The sequence below is a fragment of the Myotis daubentonii genome, chromosome 5, assembly GCF_963259705.1.
Source record: "Myotis daubentonii chromosome 5, mMyoDau2.1, whole genome shotgun sequence".
NCBI classification, from domain to species: domain Eukaryota; kingdom Metazoa; phylum Chordata; class Mammalia; order Chiroptera; family Vespertilionidae; genus Myotis; species Myotis daubentonii.
The window spans coordinates 20,580,925-20,588,391 of record NC_081844.1 but is presented as its reverse complement, the minus strand read 5'-3'; the positions used below and the strand labels follow the sequence as shown (position 1 = coordinate 20,588,391).

Sequence of the window (7,467 nt, the reverse complement as noted above, 5' to 3'; positions counted from 1 at the left end):
TTTTGAGAACATTTCTGCCAAACAGCCAAGTCTAACCCATAGTTTGTCAGACATTTCAAGAAAAACGGTGCTCCCTGGAAAAGAGGCCAGGTTGGATCCGGCGTTTCTCAAGTACTTTCCCTACAGACACTCATTGAGATTAAGACTCGGTTGGAGGGCTTTATGTGTACTTTCGATTTTGTAATGAAAAAGATTAAGACATGGACTTTCTACAACCTGGACTGGCAGAATGGCTCCCGCAAAGAAGGGTGAGGAGAAGGGCCGTTTTGCCATCAACGAGGTAGTGACCGGAGAACACACCATCAACATCCACAAACGTGTTCATGGAGTGGGTTTCAAGAAGGGTGACCCTCGGGCACTCGAAGAGATTCGGAAATTTGCCATAAAGAAGATGGGCACACAGATACCAGGCTCAACAAAGCTGTCTGGGCCAAAGAAATAAGGAACGTCCCATATGGCATATGGTGTGGTTGTCCACAATACATAATGAGGGTGAAGATTCATCAGACAAGCTCTATACGTTGGTTACCTACATACCAGTCACCACTTAAAAAGTCTACAAATAGTTCATGTGGGTGAGAACTAACTGTTGATTGTTGAATCTATATATATAAAAGGCTAATATGCTAAGTGTCCATCTGGGTAATGACGTCACATAGCAACGCCCAGCTTCCTCTCCCTAGCAATGACTAGCCTCCTTGCAGTTTCTTCAGCCCAGGAACATGACTTGCTTTATAGCCAGGTGCAAACACTTCACACTTTAACCAAATGTCTGTGAAGCATTTTCCCATGCCTCATCTCATTTGATCCTCACAGAAGTGCTGGAGTAGGTAGATAGGAGACTCAGTGGAATCCTATTTTCTCTTCTTTAGCCTGAAAATGGGGATTTAGAAAGCTTAGAAACTTGACCTGACTGAAAAGAAGTAAGAAATGGTGGACCTTGAAAATGACTTCAGATTTTCTCACTGTGCAGAACATAGTCAAACACTGCTGCAGTTAAATATTTTACCCTTCGTTCTCCCTGCGTGATCTACAATAATAATAATCTGCTTCGTGTTGGTATTTACTGCTGTGTTGCTGGAAATTACCTGAAAGAGAAGTTGGGGTGCTTCACTGGGCTGGAAAAAGTTTAGCTAAATCAGAAAGCAGTTCTAATTAAGCAAGTTTATTCTACATCTATAAAAGGCTAAGTTGATTCACACATGCACGATACATATAAAGCTCTTACTGGCACCAATCACACACATGTGTTTCCATCTGTCATTGTCGATCATGAATTTGGTTGACACTTCTATTATAGAGAAAGGGCAAATAGCGATATTAAAATATTACTTCTAATTAATTTGCTTTCAATGTGCACAAATTCGTGCACCAGGCCAGTAAAGTTATAAAACTGAAGAAAAAAAAAGACATGGAGTCACCTGTTATGGGGTGAATTGTGTCCCCCCAAAAGATATGTTGAAGTCCTAACCTCCAGCACCTATGAATGTGACCTTATTTAAGAAATAGAATCTTTGCAGATGTCACCAAGTTAAGTTGAGGCCACGAGATGGGCCCTAATCCAATGTGACTGCTGTCCTTATGAGAAGAGGAACATTGACTTTATATATAAAGAGGAGAAGGCCATGTGGTGACGGAGGCAAAGACTGGGGTGATGTATTTCCATGCCAAGGATTGACAGCTGTCACCAGAAACTAGAAAAGGCCAGGAAGGATCCTCTTCTAGAGGCTTCAGAGGAGGTATAGCTTTTTCCGCCTTCCGCCTTCCAGAACCATGACAGAACACATCTATGTTGTTTTAAGGCCCTCAGTTTGTGGTACTTTGTTATGGCATGCCCAGGAAACCAATCCATTACCCAAATATCCTGAATGGACAGAATGCTACATGAAATGGAGAGAACTTTAAAAAATATGTATGTTTTTATTGATTTCAGAGAGAGGAAGGGGGAGGGAGAGAGAGATAGAAACATCAATGATGAGAGGGAATCATTGACAAGCTGCACACCCCCTGCTGGGGATTGAGCCCAAAACTCTGGCATGTGCCCTGACCAGGAATCAAACTGTGACTTCCTGATTCATGGGTCAATGCTTAACTACTGAGCCACACTGGTGAGGATGGAGAGAACTTTTAATACACGGGGCAATCTGGAGGAATCTGAAAAGCATTATTCTGAGTGATATAAGTCTTTCTTAGAAGGTTGCACGCCGTATGATTCCATACATGGACTTTCTCCAATACACAGATCTTTCGTGACGGAGAACACACCAGTGGTTGCCAGGGGGTGGAGAGGGGTGTGAGTATGAAGGAGGCAGCGTGACGGAGCCTTTTGGGAGGACAGAGCTAAATGTGGCGGTGGTGATATGAACCTGTGGGTTCCCAAAAACTCAGCTAAAGCCCACACTGAAGTCAGTTTTTTGTATGTGAATTATAAAATAACACGATACAATGAATCGGGGGAAGACATACAAATTCTGCTGTCTGCTGTTCCTTAGAGGGCTGAATCCCAAAGTATTTGTCTGATTTGGAGCGTCTTAACCTGGACTTCAATGGCCCCGTTGGAATACAAGGACAGGAATTAGAGGCAATATTGTGTGCACGTGCCATTTTCCAGGAAAGGGTCGAAAGCTTTTTTTTTTTTTAAATATATTTTATTGATTTTTGACAGAGAGGAAGGGAGAGTGATAGAGAGTTAGAAACATCGATGAGAGAGAAATATCGATCAGCTGCCTCCTGCACACCTCCTACTGGGACCTGCCCTTGACTGGAATCGAACCTGGGACCTTTCAGTCCACAGGCCGACGCTCTAGCCACTGAGCCAAACCGGCTAGGCCAAGGGTCCAAAGCTTTTATTGTGAAGGTTAAAGTGTGGTCAGTGACCCCAAAACCTTAGGAACCATGGGCAAAAATGAGGCCAACTGTAGATTTCCAAAGGCCCGTCCTCTGGACCCTGCCAGGGTCGGTTCAGTGCGAGGCATCGGGAGAGGAAATGAACCAGAGACTTTCCTGGATGGGACACAGGCGGCTAAATGTGGTCACCAACAAGGGCTGGCACGAGGCTGCAAACTGTGAATGATCATAGAGGCAACACCCAGCGGGAGATGGGATCGGGGCCTGGACTGGGGAGAGGCACTCACCTCCGGCACGACATTTGGGGGGAGGGGTGCCAAAAACAACGAGCGATCAAGCTAATTTTTTCCTATTTAAATACATTTTTAAGAATTGAGGTTAAATTCACATAGCATAAAATCAATTCATTCTCAGTGTGTAATACAGTGGCACTTAGTACATTAACACTGTTGTGCAGCTACCACTATTAGCTCGTTCCAGAACGTTTCATCACCCCCAAAGGCGGCCCTATCCCCATCAAAGCCACTCCCCAAACCCCTTCCCCCAGCCCCGGGCAACCACGGATCCACTTTTCGTCATGATGGACTTGCCTTTACTGGACATTTCGTATCGATGGAATCACACATCGTGTGGCCTTTTGCATCTGGCTTCTCTCACTCAGCATGATGTTTTTTTCTTTAATATGTGTTTATTGAGTTCAGAGAGAGGAAGGGAGAGGGAGAGAGAAATAGAAATATCAATGATGAGAGAGAATCTTTGACTGGCTGCCTCCAGCAGGCCCCCTAATGGGGATGGAGCTCGAAACCCGGGCATGTGCCCTGGCTGGAATCGTACTGTGACCTCCTGGTTCATGGGTCGATGCTCAACTACTGAGCCACACTGGCCGGGCATGTGTTTAACTGTTCAAGGACCTGACAGACTGTTTTCCACAGTGACGGTCGCATTTTACATTTCTAGCAGCAGGGTACAGGGTTCCAATTCCTCCACATCCTCACCACTTGTTATTTTCCACTTTTTTTTACTCTAGCCATCCTAGTGGGCATGAGGTGGTAGTATCTCATTGTGGTTTTAATTCGCAGATAAATAGTATTTTAAAGTAATATTTTAAAAAATCCAATCAATGCCAAAAAATCCACGATGAGCAAAATAAAAATAAAAACAGGTTCCAGCCCTGGTTTCCATATTCCCTCACTTGCCTTGCTGTATTTAAAATCGTGGCATCGCATTTATTGTGAATTTTTTCTTCATTGATTCGGATTTTTTAAAAAGTGCATTAAAATACTTATCCTTTTACCACAATTTAAAAATTGAAAAGAGATTATCTTTATTGCTGGGGTTTGGGGGGGCGTGTCGTCGTCCCCCCCCCCCCCCCCCCCCGCAATGTTGTGTTCCAGGACAGTGTCTCAGGTGCCTCCCCCTCCTACCCCATTCTGGGGTTACAGCAGCTTCTGCCCATTCACGTGACAGTTCCTTGCTGGCCCCCAGGGGGCGCTGCTACCCCGCTCACGCCACGCGCTGGCGCCTCGGAGGCTGAGACTGTGATTCCATTTATTAACATCTCCTAGCCTGGATTTCTCCTCTGTAAGGGGGAGATGATAACTTTGGGCGTCTGCGGGTGGCAGAGGCATGGAAATCTCCTGGGCTCTGCACCTACTCAGCACAAAATGATCATGACCATTCCCTAAGAACACAGATGGAAGAATATTTTACACTTTGACTACGGAGAATTTCATACACAAAAGAAGGCAGAATCATATAAGGAGCCTCCCAGTCCCAGCCCTGATCGCCATCACCCCCTAGCCAACCTCACCCCATGCTCCTTGCCACCTGGGATTATTTCTAAGCAAATCTCAGTCGTTCTATAGACCTTATCACTGTATAAATATTTTTGTTATGTGTCTCCAAAAGGTAAAGATTCTTTTATAACCTAACAATACCATTATCACACTTTAAAAGCTTTGCATAGAATTCTTTAACACCCATAGATCCCAAGATGGCCGACAAACAGGTTGGACTCTCGTTCAGCCTGGGCAAATTATTGAATTTCTCTGAAGCTGATTTCCATCATGAGTAAGCCAGGATAGCAAACTGGAGTCCCCAGGTCATGGGAGTACTGGAGAGTGTGTATAGTTGCACCTGAAGTTAAAAAGTTACCCAGCATGTAGCAACATGATTATAGCAACATGAATATATAACATGACAGAGCAGTGGTTGTCATCCAGGGGGTGGAGGTGGGGGCTCTGCCCCCCGGGAACAGGGAGCGATGTTGGGAGTGGTGGCATCTAGTGGAGGAGAGGCCAGGGGCACTGCTCAACATCCCACTGTGCACAGCGCGGCCCCACCCCAGAGGATGAACCGCCCCAAATGTCAGCAGTGCCAAGGATGGGCAGCCCTGCTCTAGAGACTTAGATTTTATTAACACTTGCTGGAACGTGGACGCCGGAGGCGTTGGTCCCGGACTCTGCCACTTGTTGAGTGAGTCTGGTAATAATAGCCATTAATCATGGCCAACATTTTCTGGGCCTTTTGCATGACCCAAGAGTAGCGCTCGGCTCACTATACATGTGCATTTCATTCTCTGACCGATCCAGGAGGTTGCTGAGAAGACTCGAGTTCAGAGTGGCCCACACAAGGGGTCTCTCCCTCTGGACCTCATTTCTTCGTCCGTGCTACAGGACCACAACGTCTGCCTCTCGGGTTGTGTGTGGACTGCCGATGCCAAAGGCCAACCGGCTGACGCCTCACGGACCCTCAACAAAAGCATCTGCTATGTTGGCTACATTAGCCTGGCACACAACAGTTAACTGCCAAGCCTGGCTAAGTGCCCAGCGAAGCCAGGGCCTGAGAACCACATAATTTCTTTCATTATCCCAGTTGCTGGGGGAATTGGCAGCGAGAGACCTGTGAAATACCTCAGACAAAAGTGACTAGGATTGCCAGGGGCTTGCCTTCCAATCAGCGCTGAGCCCCAAAAACTTTCTTTTCCAGCCTCCTTCCCTAGAGGATTGCAAATTGGCCTTTCCACCACCAGCAGGGGTGAGAGGGGGGCTGGAGCCCCCGAGGGAACCCAGAAGGCAGTCGTGGCAAGTCCTTCCCAGAAAGGCCAGTCCTGCTTCGTTGTCTGCGGTGGCAAACGGGAGCTGAGAATGACGGGTAGTTGTGGATGAGCCCGCTGATGTGAACATCATTTACTGAGCACCTACTATGTTCCAGGCACGCCAACCTTGACAGACAAGGCCCTTCACTTGCGGAAGTCACATTCTCTCAGGAGACACGACCAGCAAACAAGCAAAGAAGAAACGCCAGCTGGTGGTGAGTCCGTGCAGAGGATTAAAATAGGGTGATGGCGTCAGAGTGACTTGGGAGGTCGTTGAGTAATGGGAGGGTGAAGGAGGGCCTCGCAGGAGGTGGCATTTAAGCTGAAATGTGAAAGGCATGAAAGGATGAAGAATGGGGTGTCCATGGCACGTGCAAAGGCCCTGAGGTTAAAGTAAATCAGCTGTTAGGCCAGGAGTTCTTAACCAGGCGTTATTACAGTGAGCCTAGTAACACTGGCAATGTCTGGAGATAGTTGTTGTTTTTTTTTAAATCTTACTGTAGGATATGTTTTTATTGATTTTAGATAGAAAAAGGGGGGGAGAGAGGGGGGGAAAGAGAGAGAGAGAGAGAGAGAGAGAGAGAGAGAGAGAGAGAGAGATACCAATTGGTTGCCTCCCGTATACACCCTGACCTGGGGGTCAAACCCAAAGCCTAGGTATGTGCCCTCACCGGGAATCAAACCCACAATTTTTGGTGCACTGGATGATGTTCCAACCAACTAAGCCACCCAGCCAGAGCTGGAGATAGTTTTGATTGTCACAATTTTTTTTTTAACCCAAAAAACATTCTTTTCCAACCTCCTTCCCTAGAGGATTACAAATTGGCCTTCCACCACCAGCAGGAGTGAGAGGGAGGCGGGAGCCCCCGAGGAAACCCAGAAGGCAGTCGTGGCAAGTCCTTCCCGGAAAGGCCAGTCCTGCTTCGTTGTCTGCGGTGGCAAACGGGAGTAGTTGTGGATGAGCCCGCTGATGTGAACATTATTTACTGAGCACCTACTATTTACTGTTGATGTGACAGTTATTTACTGAGCTCCCCTTTTTGGGAGAGGGGTCCGGCTACTGGAATCCAGTGGGTTGAAGCCAGGGTGCTGGTCCACATGCTACAGGGCACAGGACAGCCCTCACTGCACAGGATGGTCCATCCCCAAATGTTAGTCATGCTGAGATTGGAAAAGTCTGGGCGAGAGGGAAGGAAAGAAAGCCTAGTGTGGGTGTCAAGGTTAAAACCTTCCAATCCTTCTAGGAACATCCGATAATGGTAACCAAGGGAATGTGACCCTGCACTGGAGTGGGGTCACGTCCAAAGGGCATACTGGGGACCCAGGACATGGGAAAAGGAACAGATATTTCAAGGGAGGCAAGTTCCAAGTCAGGAGACTGATGAAGAGGGGCTACAATAAGGCCCTAGACCAGTGATGGCGAACCTATGACACCTCTGACACACGAGCTCATATTTTTGGTTGATTTTTCTTTGTTAAATGGCATTTAAATATATAAAATAAATATCAAAAATATAAATCTT

At 46.7% G+C, this 7,467-nt stretch overlaps 1 pseudogene; it reads left to right on the top strand.

Annotated features, from left to right (window-relative positions):
* Window positions 1–229: 229 nt before the first annotated feature.
* Window positions 230–551, top strand: LOC132234101 (large ribosomal subunit protein eL31-like; annotated as a pseudogene).
* The last annotated feature ends 6,916 nt before the right edge of the window (window positions 552–7,467 follow it).